The sequence below is a fragment of the Bufo bufo genome, chromosome 11 (assembly GCF_905171765.1).
Source record: "Bufo bufo chromosome 11, aBufBuf1.1, whole genome shotgun sequence".
NCBI lineage: Eukaryota > Metazoa > Chordata > Amphibia > Anura > Bufonidae > Bufo > Bufo bufo.
The window spans coordinates 49,668,552-49,686,218 of record NC_053399.1 but is presented as its reverse complement, the minus strand read 5'-3'; positions in this window follow the sequence as shown (position 1 = coordinate 49,686,218).

The following is a 17,667-nucleotide window of genomic DNA, read 5'->3' as shown; positions in this document are numbered from 1 at the left end:
ACATAAAGGCTGTCTATGGGTAGTAGTAATAGTAGTGGTAGTAGTGGCAGATGCTTTGCGTTAATGGTGTTGGCAGTAGGGGATTATCAGTGAGGAGCAGTGTCAACAGCAGCCATATTGTACAAGTTGGCAGGCAGCAGTATGATGGAGATGCAACGAGCCGCCCACAGGGCTGATCGTGCCCCAGGTTTTTAGGAATGCCGAGTGGGGATGCAGGCTTATTAGTTTTGTGTGTCACAGTGTTCCTATCTGGATACCGTCACTCCCCAGGGTTAGGCTTTGTAGCAATAAAGGGGAGAGTGATAGTTTGTGAAGTAAGAGTCCAGACGGCTTTACTGGAATAAACTTGCATCCAGACAATATTTGATCTTTCTCTTAGCTCCTGCAGGTTTTGGGGTAAACTGACACCCAAACTTGGGTATTTTTCTCTGCTGTGCTAAACTCTGGCTTCAGTCTGGTAGCTGGACTTTGACAGCTCTGGTACCTTTTGGAGTGGGGTGCCTTTGGCTGTTGACCCCCTCGTCATACTCTGTCTATAAACTGTAAGGAGTCATGGTGCTCTATGAGCTGCTTCCCTTGGGAAACTCCTGCTGCAGGGGGGGGGGGGGGCTAGTCCTCTTACTGCTCTATCTTGACTCATCTGCTTCCAACTCTAGACTAGACTAGAACTTCCTGAAACCACTACCATTGGTAGGAAACAGAACTCGACCACTTCTGCCCAAAAGGGGGAGCATGGAATGGTAAGTTCCATTCTATCTAAAGATCTCTCTGCCAGATACACTGCACATTACATGAACATAACAGTTCCATAGCAATATTATGAATGCACAGTGTAGGTGGACATGGTATAAATACACAGATGACATTATGGTTAGCCATTAGAGACAGTAGCAGGGTGTAGGAATGGTAGTGCCAGCTCTTGGGTACAACACAGGCAGCAGCAGCTGAACAGAACATGATGGTTGGTAGGTCACAGCAGTGGCATGATCGTGGCAGTGGCATAATGGAGTCAGCAGCAACCATACGGAACATGATGGTGCTGTGGCTTCTGCTCATGGTGGCGGGAGGGGGTTGACTCTGTGAGGGGTGGAGTCGGACCTTCCTTTCAGACATGCTGGCAGCAGGCGTCTGCTCACTGTAAGCTGCGGCAAGCTAGATACACAGTGTTTCCTGGTAATAACGTAATTTGTCCTCCCTTTCTGTTAGGAATAAAATCCCCCATTTTGCCTTGATAGCAAGGGTAGGACCCAAACTTGACCCTGAACCCTATTGAAGTCAACGGGGACCCGAACTTTGGGGCACTAAAATGGCTCTAAAAAAGTCATAGAAAGGACTAGAGGGTTGCAAAAGGAAGCAAAATAGGGGTAAGAGCAGGACAATTGCCATGCAAACAAATGTGGATAGGGAAATTCATTAAAATAACATAGAATTAAAAAAAAAGTTACAAATAATGATTTTGAACTAGGAGGCGGAGGTCAAAGTGGAGTAGGAGGTTAAGGTGGTGGTGTAGGTGGAAGCGGTGGAGGAGAAGGAGGTAGCCAACACTATTTTTGTATTTTTTTGTATTCTTTTAAAAAAAATATATATATATTTTTTATAAATTTGGAAAGACCCCAAAACATTGGGAAATATAAAAAAGAAAACAAAGAGAAAGTGCGCTGGAGTATAACAATGGCTGCGTGCGGCCGGTATACTTGTCTATTCTTCACAAGGTACGGACAAGTCCTGTGGGATCCATGCCTGGTTCATTTTAATTAATCAAAACCTACAACCACCTCATATTATCCAAGTTGTCCACAGATCAAAACGCGACATAGATCCTAACCAAAAGAAAGATCAATGGGACTATGACTATAAAATGTATAATAATTTTTATTAGTCAAAATATATCATTTAAATACAATATTAAGGCGAAAGAGGTACGTTGGAAAGTGATCCTGTCACGAGTTGGAGGTCCCAGGAGAGACCACCGCGTCGTCAAGCAATAAACGGAAATCAGATACAGACACATAAGAGTTTATTGCACAAACAGAAACATGGAAAGCAGCACAGATAAAACATGAGCTCTATGTACCATCAGCACAGTGGGAGAAAACCCCCACTGCGCCACTGTCTAGTAATACTCCAGAGGGGCGTAACAAAGCAACTCCTGGTTTTCACTAGAGCCCTAGATGGTAGGGTTAGACTTAGCCGCAGGAAGTTGCCAGGGTCCACTCTGGAGCGTGACCTACACAGTGACAGCAGGAACGAATGGACAACAGGTACCAGAAGGTACCGACGGCACATAGGCAAACATAACAGACAGGTAAATACAAAACAGGGCAAATAATAACACAAGCAGGAGTTCATGCAAGAGAGCAGGAGTGGCAATGAGCAGAGAAGGACTTGCTCCACCAGTAGTAAACTGCATGGCCTTGTCATGCCACTCTGCTGCAAAGGCTTGCTGAACACAGACATATGAATACAAAACAGGGCAACTAATAATACAAGCAGGAGTTCACGCAAGAGAGCAGGAGTGGCAATGAGCAGAGAAGGACTTGCTCCACCAGTAGTAAACTGCATGGCCTTGTCATGCCACTCTACTGCAAAGGCTTGCTGAACACCGACATCAGAATAAACACAAAGTAACTAAAACATAACAGGCAGAACAGATAACAGACAGACGACGTTAAAGGACGCAAATGAACAAGTAGGGGAACTCACAGAGCACAGACAGACAGACACAGATCCCATGGGTCAGCAGCATGGGAGAGAGTACAAACCAGGAACAGGACAGACAACACACACCAGGAGAGCTGACCCAGAACTGAGGAAACCTCAGGCTTATATACAGGTTCCATGGGTGCAGCAGAGAGACCACACCCATGGAGCAGACAGAGGATTAACTCCTAATAGGAATACAGGGGAGTTAACCCATACAGAACCACAAATAATACAGAGGAACGGAGCTGCAGCGAGAGCATAGACAGAAGGTCACAGCCAGCGGTAATGACTGTGACAGATCCAGAAAAGATATACATGGGGTACATAGATCAGATACAGCACTTATGCCACAGATGTAATAATGGGAAACAAACCCCAAACTCTTATATCTAGCTACATAGTAAAGCCAAAAAGATATTATAGAGTCCTAATAGTTGTACTCCAACAATGGGGGTGAAAAAATACACGCCCCAAAAAAAGTTTTGTTGACCAAGCTAGATAATTTAGGCTCTCCACCAGGGCAACAACAAATAATAATGGAAACAAACCCCAAACTCTTATATCTAGCTACGTAGTAAAGCCAAATCAATAGTTGCACACATATGTACATACAAAAAGATAAACTACTCAAGGGAACAGCCCATATGCAGCTATAGCAACCTACCCACAGACATGATGTGCAATATGCTGAGGTATCAACATTGGCTGTGGACAGGCGGCTGCGCTTGTCTGTGATCAACCCCCTGCCGTGCTGAACACACGTTCGGACAATACACTGGCCGCAGGGCAGGCCAGCACCTCCAAGGCGTAAAGGGCAAGCTCAGGGCTTGTGCCCAATTTGGAGACCCAGAAGTTGAATGTGGCAGACCCATCAGTCAGTTCGTGTAGGCGTGTGCACACCTACTGTTCCACCATATTGCTGAAATGCTGCTTCCTGCTAAGATGTTCCATATCAGCTGGTGGTGCTGGTTGTTGTGTTTTCCACACTTTGGTCATGCTAACCCCCCTTTCTGAGGTGCTGGCGGAGCCCCAGCTGCGTTGGCAACTTCTTCCTCCTCCTCTGCCTTCACCTTGTGCTTCCACTGTGCCCCCGGTGTCAGGTGGGAATGCCATCAGCAGCGTGTCTACCAGCTTGTACTCGCGCATCTTACGATCACGCTCCAGTGACGAAATTAAGGATGGCATGTTGTCCTTGTAGTGTGAATCCAGCAGGGTGGCCACCCAGTTATCAGCACTGGTTAGAATGTGGGCAACTCGGCGGTCGTTGCGCAGGCACTGCAGCATGTAATTGCTTGTGTGCCAGGCTGCCCAGAGGCAACGACAAGCTGTCCTGTGTGGGAGGTGTATTGTCTGTGTCCTCTGTATCCCCCCAGCCACGCTCCAGTGATGTCCATGAGCTGCTTTGGGTGCCACCCTACTGTGAACAGGGTTCCTCCTTATCATCATCCTCATCCTCCAGAACTGTGCCGTGCCCTACCATGTGTATTATTAAAATAATTACTCATATATGCTGGTTTTATTAAACTGAATAATAAAAAAATTCTAACCGTGTGGAAATAGAATAAATGGAAACAGATGATTGAGGTCTGACCCTTAATATCACGTTAACATTCACAGGTAAATTGTTGCCCTAGCCTGTGTATTGCTGTACTGATCACCTATATGCTGGATTAATTATATTCAATGACCCCCCCCAAAGAAAAAATACAATTTTATATATATATATATATATATATATATATATACAGTACAGACCAAACGTTTGGACACACCTTCTCATTCAAAGAGTTTTCTTTATTTTCATGACTATGAAGGCATCAAAACTATGAATTAACACATGTGGAATTATATACATAACAAACAAGTGTGAAACAACTGAAAACCATATTCTAGGTTCTTCAAAGTAGCCACCTTTTGCTTTGATTACTGCTTTGCACACTCTTGGCATTCTCTTGATGAGCTTCAAGAGGTAGTCCCCTGAAATGGTCTTCCAACAGTCTTGAAGGAGTTCCCAGAGATGCTTAGCACTGGTTGGCCCTTTTGCCTTCACTCTGCGGTCCAGCTCACCCCAAACCATCTCGATTGGGTTCAGGTCCGGTGACTGTGGAGGCCAGGTCATCTGGCACAGCACCCCATCACTCTCCTTCATGGTTAAATAGCCCTTACTTTCAAAGTTTTCCCTATTTTTCGGCTGACTGACTGACTGACCTTCATTTCTTAAAGTAATGATGGCCACTCGTTTTTCTTTACTTAGCTGCTTTTTTCTTGCCATAATACAAATTCTAACAGTCTATTCAGTAGGACTATCAGCTGTGTATCCACCTGACTTCTCCTCAACGCCACTGATGGTCCCAACCCCATTTATAAGGCAAGAAATCCCACTTATTAAACCTGACAGGGCACACCTGTGAAGTGAAAACCATTTCAGGGGACTACCTTTTGAAGCTTATCAAGAGAATGCCAAGAGTGTGCAAAGCAGTAATCAAAGCAAAAGGTGGCTACTTTGAAGAACCTAGAATATGACATATTTTCAGTTGTTTCACACTTGTTTGTTATGTATATAATTCCACATGTGTTAATTCATAGTTTTGATGCCTTCAGTGTGAATGTACAATTTTCATAGTCATGAAAATAAAGAAAACTCTTTGAATGAGAAGGTGTGTCTAAACTTTTGGTCTGTACTGTATATACAGGGGAGCAAATCCTGCACTTGTGGCCCGTTGCTAATGATGATCCCCATCAAAAATGCATACAGTGGAGGATGCCTGCAGCGAACCACAAGTACCACAATAGACATCCTACACAAGATAGCAATTATGTGGATGTGATAATCAATATAACAATATATAAAAATAGTAGCAAAGACAGGTGCACTCTGCGGTCTTACTAAACCCTCAAACTGATTTTAAAAATGAGAGATTAGCCAACATGTCCTACTATGTAGGACATGTCTGAGCCCGAGCACCGCGCCAAGGTTTCTCAAGTAGCTCGAGACCTAACACTCACCTACCTGTGCCATGTGGGCAATACCAGGAGCCAGTGGGCAAATTACAGGAGCATGGGGCTGACTCACAAACAACTCACCAGTTACCTCCAGCATGTAACCATGCTAGCAATGGGAGGAGGGAGGAGTCTGCGAGTCCCACTCAAGACTGGCTGATATGGCCCAGGCCTCACAGGTGCACCTAAATTTAGCCTGTAGATGGAAAGCAGGCACATTTAAACTGGAGTTTATACACCTCCAGGCATCTCTATATATACAAACTGAAAAGAATAGCGTAGTATTAAACAGGCAGGAAGTGCTCAAACCCACATGCAGTTGTGCATATATATATACAGGGGAGCAAATCCTGCACTTGTGGCCCGTTGCTAATGACGATCCCCAGCAAAAATGCATACAGTGGAGGATGCCCGCAGCGAACCACAAGTACCACAATAGACATCCTACACAAGATAGCAATTCGCTGCGGACATTCTCCACTGTATGCATTTTTGCTGGGGATCGTCATTAGCAACGGGCCACAAGTGCAGGATTTGCTCCCCGGTGTACCCGAGAACATTGTGTCTGATAGGGGTGTCCAGTTTGTGTCGAGATTTTGGAGAGCCTTCTGTCAGAGGTGCCAAATCTCATTGTCCTTCTCGTCTGCCTATCATCCTGAGAGTAACGGGCAGACGGAGCGACTTAATCAGTATGTGGAACAATTTCTCAGGACATATGTCTCTGGTAATCAACAGTTGTGGGTTAAATACCTTCCTTTGGCAGAATTTGCGATTAACAACCATGTTAATTCCTCCGCTGGTGTCTCCCCATTCTTTTGTAACTACGGTTTCCATCCTCGTTTTCATTCTGGGTCATCTGTCTCCTCATCTAACCCTGAGGCGGATAAGGTCTCATCTGAACTGTGCACAGTTTGGGCCCAGGTTCAGTCGAACCTAGAGAAGGCTCAAAATAATAAAAAAAATCAATGCTAATAAGAGACGTTCTAGGGGGATGGATTTTCAGGTTGGGGATCAGGTGTGGCTGTCCTCTAAGAATGTACCTCTCAAGGTGGCCTCCAAAAAGTTTGCACCTTATTTTATAGGTCCATACGAGATTACGGAGGTAATCAATCCAGTGTCGTTTAGATTAAGGTTACCTGATTCGTTCCACATCCATGATGTCTTCCATAAATCTCTGCTGAAAAGACATGTTACTCCGGTTGTTCCTTCACAGCCCGTTCCGCTGCCAGTACTGGTTAATTATTCTGAGGAATTTGTGGTTTCAAAAATTTTGGATATTAGGAGAGTCCGCAACTCTTTACAGTATCTTGTACACTGGAAAGGCTATGGACCGGAGGAAAGGTCCTGGGTACCAGCTAAGGATGTTCACGCCACTAGGCTTGTCAAAAAATTTCATTTGGAACATCCTGAGAAGCTGTCGCCTGGGGCCTTGGGTCCGGTGGCCCCGCATGGAAGGGGGGGTACTGTCACGATGCGCTCTGTGTGTGGTTCCAGGAGGCGAGGATGGCCGAGGCGCGATCGCGTCATCAGCGCCCCCAGCATCGCCCCTTCCAGTGGGAACCACACTGGGGCTGAGTGCCGAGCTGATCACTCGGCGCTCGGCTGTATGGGCTGCATTGGAACTCGGGAGTTATGTGACGCTGGCACTATTTAAACTTTCTGCATGATACTCACCTGGTTTGTTTGTTCCTGCTTGGCTTCCGATTTCCCGTCCGTCTCTTCATCTGGTCTTGGCGTGCTCTCCTGGTTTGACTTCGGCTTGTCCTGACGATTCTCTGCTTGCTCCTCCGGTACTTTTTTATTGCTCTCTTGGTTTTGACGCGGCTTGTTTGACCTTTCTGTTTATGTGTTTGTGTTCCCTGCACTATCCTAGCTAAGGGTTTGTCGACCAGTTGTCCCTTGTTGCTAGGACTTGCGAGGCAAGTAGGCAGGGACAGGGGTGAGGGTGGAGGTCAGTGATCACTTCCCCACCCCCTGTATGTGTGACAACAACCTTCTACATTAGAGACAAGAATCTTAACCACTGAGCTATGGAGCTCAATGTTAAACTGTGCTAGAAAAACCTCATAGTAGTTTCTCATGTATTAGGTATTCCTATACAGCAGAAGTGTAATTTTATATATTTATATTTTTAGTAATTGTAAAAAAATGTATGGCACAAAGTAAATGTGTAAATACTAATATATATATATATATATATATATATATATATATACATAATATGTGGGAATCTATTACTGAGGTTTTTAGCCATAACATATGTAACATAGTATATAAGGCCGAAAAAAGACATTTGTCCATCCAGTTCGGCCTGTTATCCTGCAAGTTGATCCAGAGGAAGGCAAAAAAAAAAACTGAGGTACATGCCAATTTTCCCCAATTAAGGGGGGAAAAATTCCTTCCCGAGTCCAATAAGGCAATCAGAATAACACCTGGATCAACAACCCCTCTCTAGTAGCTATAGCCTGTAATACTATTACACTCCAGAAATTCAAGCCCCTCTTGAATTCTTTTATTGTACTAACCATCACCACCTCCTCAGGCAGAGAGTAGCTATAGCCTGACTGCTCTTACCGTAAAGAATCCTTTTCTATGTTTGTGTACAAACCTTCTTTACTCCAGATGCAGAGGGTGTCCCCTCGTCACAGTCACAGTCCTGGGGATAAATAGATAATGGGAGAGATCTCTGTACTGACCCCTGATATATTTATACATAGTAATTAGATCTCCCCTCAGTCTTCTTTTTTCTAAAATGAATAACCCTAATGTTGATAATCTTTCAGGGTACTGTAGTTGCCGGATTCCAGTTATTACTTTAGTTGCCCTCCTCCCTCTCCAGCCCTGCTATGACTGCCTTGTTCACAGGAGCCCAGAACTGTACAAAGTACTCCATGTGTGGTATGACTAGTGATTTGTAAAGTGGTAGGACTATGTTCTCATCACGGGCATCTATGCTGCAACTCATTATCTTATTGGCCTTGGCAGCAGCTGCCTGACACTGTTTTTTACTGCTTAGTTTACTGTTTATTAAAATTCCTAGATCCTTTTTCATGTCAGTGTTACCGAGTGTTTTACCATTTAGTATGTACGGGTGATTTGCATTATTCCTTCCCATGTGCATAACCTTACATTTGTCAGTGTTAAACCTCATCTGCAACTTCTCTGCCCAAGCCTCTAATCTATCCAAATCCATCTGTAGCAGTATACTGTCCTCTTCAGTCTTAATTAATTTACACAGTTTAGTTTCATCTGCAAAAATTTATATTTTACTGTGCAAGCCTACAAGATCATTAATAAATATATTGAAGAGAATAGGGCCTAATACTGACCCCTGAGGTACTCAGCTAGTGACAGTGACCCAATCTGTGTGTGTACCGTTAATAACCACCCTCTGTTTTCTATCACTCAGCCAGTTACTTACCCACATACAGACATTTTCTCCCAGTCCGAGCATTCTCATTTTATATACTAACCAGGGGCGTAACTACCATAGCGGCAGACCATGCGACTGCTATGGGGCCCAGGGCAAGAGGGGGCCCAGTCTTAGTTGGGATTATCTCCTCTTCTACTGGGGGGGGAAACTTAGTCAGGACTCTACCCTCTAAAGGAACAACTTTTAGTAATTGAGGCAGTGAAAAATGGCCCAAGGGTCATTGAAAAGGGTTTAGGCAGAAATTCTTCTGTCCTGTGGGGGGCATGGTTTGATCCTTGCTATGGGCCTTTACTTCTCTATGTACGCCTCTGATACTAACCTTTTATGTGGTACAGTGTCAAATGCTTTGGAGAAGTCCAGATATACAACATTTATTGATTCGCTGCTGTTAAGTCTAGAACATACCTCCTTATAGAAACTTAATAAATTAGTTTGACATGACCGATCCCTCATGAAGCAATGCTAATATTATGTTATTTGCTTGTTTTCATTGAGATCCTCCAAGATGGCATCTCTTTAGAAAACCTTCAAACAGTTTACCCACAACAGATGTTAAACTTACCGGCCTATAGTTTCCGGGGTCTGTTTTTGCACCCTTTTTGAATATTGGCACCACATTTGCTATGCGCCAATCCTGTGGAACACTCCCTGTCAGTATAGAGTCTGTAAATATCAGAAATAAGGGTCTGGCTATGACATTACTTAATTCTCTTAGGATACGGGGTGTATGCCATCTGGCCCTGGCGATTTGTCTATTTTAATCTTTTTCGCTGTTGAACTTCTTCCTTGTCTCAGACAGGGCACTTTTAACCCCTTAAGGACCTAGGACGTACCGGTACGCCCTATTTCCCGAGTCCTTAAGGACCCAGGACGTACCGGTACGTCCTGACTTAAAATCTGTATTCCGGCGCCCCAGGGGTTAATTGGAACGGGATTTCGGCTGAAATCCTTCAGCCGGCATCCTGTGACAACGCCAGGGGGGGTCATTTGACCCCCCCGTATCGGCGATCGCAGCAAACCGCAGGTCAATTCAGACCTGCGGTTTGCTGCGCTTTTTGCAGTTTCTGATCGCCGCGGTCCCTGACCGCGGCGATCAGAAACTTTAGCGTGGCTAAAATAAATATTTTTCACCCCCCCCTGCACCCCTGCACGATTTTATGCCGGAGGGTGGTGCGGGGGGGGTGTCGCATGCGGTGGGGGCGGTGCGGGAGGCGGGCGGTGCGGCAGGCGGGATCGCGATCCCCCGCCCGCCTCCCCATGAACGATCGTTGGCTTCTAGTGGTTGTACCAGGGTGCCAGCACATTGCTGGCACCCTGGTATAAACGGCTGACATGTGTGAAGATGTCAGCCGTTTAACCCTTTCCATACCGCGGTCCGTACGGACCGCTGTATGGAAAAAGTTAACTGTCATCGGTCAGGGAGCTCCCTCCCTCTCCATCGGGGGGCTGCTGTGCCTTTGCAGCCCCCCGATGGAGAGGGAGAGAGCCCCCAGAGAGCCCCCCTCAGCCCCGTGCTTACCCTTCCCCGTCTGCGAAGTTCTGAGCAGACGGGGAGGGTTCCCATGGCAACAGGACGCCTGCTCAGGCGTCCTGCTGTCCATGGTGCTGAACAGATCTGTGCTGAAAGCATAGATCTGTTCAGTGTAAGTAAAATACAGTACAGAACAATATATATTGTTCTGTACTGTATTATACAGACACCAGACCCACTGGATCTTCAAGAACCAAGTGGGTCTGGGTCAAAAAAATGTAAAAAAAAGTGAAAAAAGTTAAGATAAAAAAAAAACATTTATCACTGAATAGAAATTAAAAAAATAAAATAAACTACACATATTAGGTATCGCCGCGTCCGTAACGACCTGATCTATAAAATGGTCATGTTACTTTCCCCGCACGGTGAACGCCATAAAAATAAAAAAATAAAAACTATGAGAAAATTGAAATTTTGCCCACCTTACTTTCCAAAAAAGGTAATAAAAGTGATCAAAAAAGTCGCATGTACGCCAAAATAGTACCAATCAAACCGTCATCTCATCCCGCAAAAAATGAGACCCTACTCAAGATAATCGCCCAAAAGCTGAAAAAACTATGGCTCTTAGACTATGGAGACACTAAAACATGATTTTTTTTTTTTCAAAAATGAACTCATTCTGTAAAACTTACATAAATAAAAAAAAAGTATACATATTAGGTATCGCCGCGTCCGTATCGACCGGCTCTATAAAAATATCACATGACCTAACCCCTCAGATGACCACCGTAAAAAAATAAAAATAAAAACAGTCTAAAAAAAGCCATTTTTTGCCATCTTACGTCACAAAAAGTGTAATAGCAAGCGATCAAAAAGTCATATGCACCCCAAAATAGTGCCAATCAAACCGTCATCTCATCCCGCAAAAAATGAGACCCTACTCAAGATAATCGCCCAAAAACTGAAAAAACTATGGCTCTTAGAATATGGAGACACTAAAACATTTTTTTGGTTTTAAAAATGAAGTTATTGTATAAAACTTACATAAATAAAAAATAATGTATACATATTAGGTATCGCCGCGTCCGTGACAACCTGCTCTATAAAATTACCCCATGATCTAACCTGTCAGATGAATGTTGTAAATAACAAAAAAAAAAAACGTGCCAAAAAAGCTATTTCTTGTTACCTTGCTGCACAAAAAGTGTAATATAGAGCAACCAAAAATCATATGTACCCTAAACTAGTACCAAGAATACTGCCACCCTATCCCGTAGTTTCTAAAATGGAGTCACTTTTTTGGAGTTTCTACTCTAGGGGTGCATCAGGGGGTCTTCAAATGGGACATGGTGTCAAAAAAAACAGTCCAGCAAAATCTGCCTTCCAGAAACCGTATGGCATTCCTTTCCTTCTGCACCCTGCCGTGTGCCCGTACAGCGGTTTACGACCACATATGGGGTGTTTCTGTAAACTACAGAATAAGGGCCATAAATATTGAGTTTTGTTTGGCTGTTAACCCTTGCTTTGTAACTGGAAAAAAAAATTAAAATGGAAAATCTGCCAAAAATGTGAAATTTTGAAATTGTGTCTCTATTTTCCATTAAATCTTGTGCAACACCTAAAGGGTTAACAAAGTTTGTAAAATCAGTTTTGAATACCTTGAGGGGTGTAGTTTCTTAGAAGGGGTCACTTTTATGGAGTTTCTACTCTAGGGGTGCATCAGGGGGGCTTCAAATGGGACATGGTGTCAAAAAACCAGTCCAGCAAAATCTGGCTTCCAAAAACCAAACGGCGCACCTTTCACTCTACGCCCCGCTGTGTGGCCGTACAGTAGTTTACGGCCACATATGGGGTGTTTCTGTAAATGGCAGAGTCAGGGCAATAAAGATACAATCTTGTTTGGCTGTTAACCCTTGCTTTGTTAGTGGAAAAAATGGGTTAAAATTGAAAATTAGGCAAAAAAATGAAATTCTCAAATTTCATCCCCATTTGCCAATAACTCTTGTGCAACACCTAAAGGGTTAACGACGTATGTAAAATCAGTTTTGAATACCTTGAGGGGTGTAGTTTCTTAGATGGGGTCACTTTTAGGGAGTTTCTCCTCTAGGGGTGCATCAGGGGGCTTCAAATGGGACATGGTGTCAAAAAACCAGTTTATAAAAATCAGCCTTCCAAAAACCAAACGGCGCACCTTTCACTCTACGCCCCGCTGTGTGGCCGTACAGTAGTTTATGGCCACATATTGGGTGTTTCTGTAAACGGCAGAGTCAGGGCAATAAAGATACAATCTTGTTTGGCTGTTAACCCTTGCTTTGTTAGTGGAAAAAATGGGTTAAAATGAAAAATTTGACAAAAATATGAAATTCTCAAATTTCCTCCCCATTTGCCAATAACTCTTGTGCAACACCTAAAGGGTTAACAATGTATGAAAAATCAGTTTTGAATACCTTGAGGGGTGTAGTTTCTTAGATGGGGTCATTTTTGGGTGGTTTCTATTATGTAAGCCTCGCAAAGTGACTTCAGACCTGAACTGGTCGCTAAAAATTGAGTTTTTGTAAATTTCTGAAAAATTTCAAGATTTGCTTCTAAACTTCTAAGCCTTATAACATCCCCAAAAAATAAAATATCATTCCCAAAACAATTCAAACATGAAGTAGACATATGGGGAATGTAAAGTCATCACAATTTTTTGGGGTATTACTATGTATTACAGAAGTAGAGAAACTGAAACTTTGAAATTTGCTAATTTTTTTCAAATTTTTGGTAAATTAGGTATTTTTTTGTGCAAAAAAAAAAAATTTTTTGACTTCATTTTACCAGTGTCATGAAGTACAATATGTGACGAAAAAACAATCTCAGAATGGCCTGGATAAGTCAAAGCGTTTTAAAGTTATGAGCACTTAAAGTGACACTGGTCAGATTTGCAAAAAATGGCCTGGTCCTTAAGGTGAAAATGAGCCCGGTCCTTAAGGGGTTAATGGGGAACTTACTTTTATATTCTGCATTTCATCTGACAGATTATTTTCCTCAGTGAATACAGTGGAGAAAAAAATATTTTATACGGTAGCTTTGCTTTCTCCTCGTTGCTCTCTGCAACTCCCCCCTCATTGCTCTGTAGAGGGCCGACAACTTCAGATTTTTACTTTTTACCATTTATATAATTGAAGAACATTTTAGGGTTAGTTTTGCTCTCTTTGGCAATTAATCTGTCGGTCTCTAGTTTGGCGGCTTTTATTAGTTTTTTACATATTCTATTCTTTTCCTTATAGTTTTTCAGTGCTTTGTCACTACCCTCCTGTTTTAGTGATTTAAATTTTTTTCTTTTTGTCATTCATTGCCTTCTTTATAGTTCTATTTATCCACATTGGTTTCTTCTTGTTCCTTAACATTTTATTCACATAAGGTATGTACCTCTCACAATTAGATTTTAGGATGATTTTAAAAATATCCCATTTTGTGGCTGTATTTTTATTTTTGAGGACTTTTTCACAGTTAGTTAGGCCTATGGCCTTTCTTAGATGGCTAAACTGAGCTTTTTTAAAGTTTGGTATTTTTGTTCCTCCCTGTAGAAACACTCATTTGAAGGATAATTGGAAGGTTATTAATTTATGGTCACTATTTCCCAGGTGTCCCCCAACCTGCACATCTGTTGTTCTGTCAGATCTATTGGTTAATACTAAGTCCAGTATGATCGTCCCTCTAGTCGGGTCCTGAACCAGTTGGGAAAGGTAATTGTCTTTGGTTATTGCCTAGAACCTGTTTCCTTTATGAGATGTACAGCTTTCAGTTTCCCAGTCTATATCTGGGTAGTTGAAGTCCCACATAATAACCACCTCATTATGATTTGCCGCCTTGTCTATCTTGTTTAGTAGTAGATTTTCTGTGGACTCTGGTATATTAGGTGGTTTATAATAAACTCCTATTAGTAATTTATTATTATTTTTGCCTCCATGTATTTCTACCCACAGTGACTCCACATGTTCATGTCCCTCACTTATATCTTCTCGGACTGTGGCTTTAGACAGGACTTTACATAAAGGCAGACCCCTCCGGTTTTGACTATCCTTTCTAAACAGACTGTAACCTTGTACATTAACTGCCCAGTCATAGCTATCATCCAGCCATGTCTCAGTTATTCCCACTATGTCATAGTCCTCCTCACACATAACTAATTCCAGTTCACCAGTTTTATTAGTCAGGCTTCCGGCATTAGTATACATACAATTAAGAGGTTTATGTATATTTTTCACCCTACACCTTTCCTTATGAACTTCCCCTCCTAAAATGTAATTTCCCTCCCCCCAGTCCCTAGTTTAAACACTCCTCCATCCTTCTAGCCATCTTTCCCCCCAACACAGCTGCCCCTTTCCCATTTAGGTGCAGCCCATCCCTACGATAGAGCCTGTAGCTGACAGAGAAGTCGGCCCAGTTCTCCAGGAACTCAAACCCCTCCTTCCTACACCAGTTCTTTAGCCACTTGTTAACCTCCCTAATCTCTCGCTGCCTTTCTTGTGTGGCTCGTGGTACAGGCAGTATTTCTGAAAACACAACCTTTGAGGTCCTTGCCCTAAGCTTTTGACCTAAATCCCTAAAATCATTTTTAAGGACTCTCCACCTACCTCTAACTTTGGTATTGGTTCATATATGGACCATGACCGCTGGATCTTCTCCAGCCCCTCCCAGTAATCTGTCAACCCGTTCCACGATGTGTCGAACTCTAGCGCCAGGATGACAACACACTGTTCGGCGATGACGGTCTTTGTGACAGATTGCCCTTTCTGCCTTTCTGTATCCCTAATAATAGAGTCTCCCATTACCAGCACCTGTCTGGCCTGCCCTGCTCTCCTGGTCCCCTACTTACTGGAGCTGACATTCCCCTGACTGGCAGAGGAAGTGTCCGGCTGCAGCAGTGCTGTCCCTGAACCGACATCCCCCTCATCTGCCAACCGTTAAAACTTGTTGGGGTGTGACAGATCAGGGCTAGCCTCCCTTGCACTCTTCCCTCTACCCCGCTTTCTAACTGTTACCCAAGCTAACTACCTCACTTTCCTCAGCCTCCTCGCTTTCACCCTCTCCCTTAACTACCCCAAAGAGTGCTTGCTCGGTGAGCAGCAAACTCTTTTCCAAATTGTTAACGCTTCTCAGTGTTGAAACTTGCCCGTTTAGATACTCAATTTGTGATTCCAAATTGGTAATTTGCTCACATTTTGAACAATGATATACACCCTCGAACGGCTGTTCCAGGACTGCATACATCAGACAAGATGTGCGCTGTCAATAATGGAACACATACAAAATGGGGATTACGCAAGAAAAGAGAAAAATACAATATAATGCAGTGATCAGAAACTGATGTACTGCAGCACCCCATTGAAGTCCCTGAATCTGAAGTTGCACACTTATACAAACACAGCAGGTTAACATGAAGCTCTATAGCCCAGTAATCATTTCAAAAATAGAGGCTAAATAAAACTTAAATAGACACACCAATCTTTTTAATTTTTGTAACTATTATTTTTTTGTTGGGAAAGGTGGCAACCCTAACAGAACCCCTCCCCTACTCCCCGGTGACCCCCTATACCTTTTTTTATAGTTATTTCTACAGAGATATGTGGGGGCTCATTTGAGGGAAATCTGTCTTTTTTGATAATACCATTTTGGGGTGTGTATGACTTGATCACTTTTTATTCAATTTTCTTGGGAAATAAAGTGATGAAAAAATGTCAAATTGGCCTTTTTAATTTGTTTCTGTTACATCCTTCACCATATGGGCTAACGTTTTTAAAATATTTTAATAGTATGGGTGTTTTCGCATGCGACAATGGCCATATGTTATTCTTTTTTAGCTCATTTTTGGGGAAAGTGGGGTGATTTTACGTTTTAATTTTTTTTTATATTTTCAAAACTTTTTAACTTTTTTTTAAAATTACTTTTCATCAGATTGCAACCTAGGGTACTTTCACACTTGCGTTGTTTGATTCCGACAGACAGTTCAGTTGCAAACTGTATGCAAACGCATGTCATTTTTTCTGACTGATCAGGCATTTTTCAGACTGATCAGGATTTTGATCAATCTGAAAAATGCCTGATCAGTCAGAAAAATGCATTGCAATACCGGATCAGTTTTTCCGGTGTCATCAGGCAAAACAGATCCGGTATTTATTTTTTTCACATTTTTAAAGGTCTGCACATGCGCAGACCGGAATACCGGATCCGTCAATGCGGCAATCCGGCACTAATACATTCCTATGGAAAAAAATGCCGCATTCAGGCAAGTGTTTAGTTTTTTCGGCCGGAGATAAAACTGCAGCATGTTGCGGTATTATCTCCGTCCTGAAAAGTCAAAAAGACTGAACTCAAGACATCTTGATGCTTCCTGAACGGATTACTCTCCATTCAGAATGCATTAGGATAAAACTGATCAGTTCTTTTACAGTATAGAGCCCCTATGCCGGAAAAGAAAAACACTAGTGTGAAAGTACCCTAATACAGAATAATGGAAATTGCTCCATTATTCTCTATAGAAATCACTATATCACAGTTTAGTGCTGCCACCTAGTGGCCTTAACTGAGATATACTAACAATGAGCCTTGAAGCCTAGTACAGTCTGCGGCTCATTTTTAGAAGAGGGTGCTTTCCCTGATCTCCGCTAGGGGAAGCACGCGCTTCAGTTTTTTAACACTCTCAGATGCCGAGGTGTCATTTGACAAATGCCACAACGGGGCCCACTGAGATTTATTGCCCAAGGGCCCACATGAACCTGGAGCCGGCCCTGTCAAGGATACTACCTATGAGGTGGAGGTCATCAGGAGGTATCAGCCATAAGCCGAGAAAGAAAGGGGTGGGGCTTAAATGTCATCATCTGTGAGGAAAGGTGAAGCAGAGACAGTGCAGAAGCGAATCTGAGGAGAAATGTACGAAAAAAAGAGAAGAGGAGACAGTGCAGGAGTGAATGTGAGGAGAAATGTGAGGAAAAGGGAAGAGGAGACAGTGCAGGAGCGAATGTGAGGAGAAATGTGAGGAAAAGGGAAGAGGAGACAGTGCAGGAGCGAATGTGAG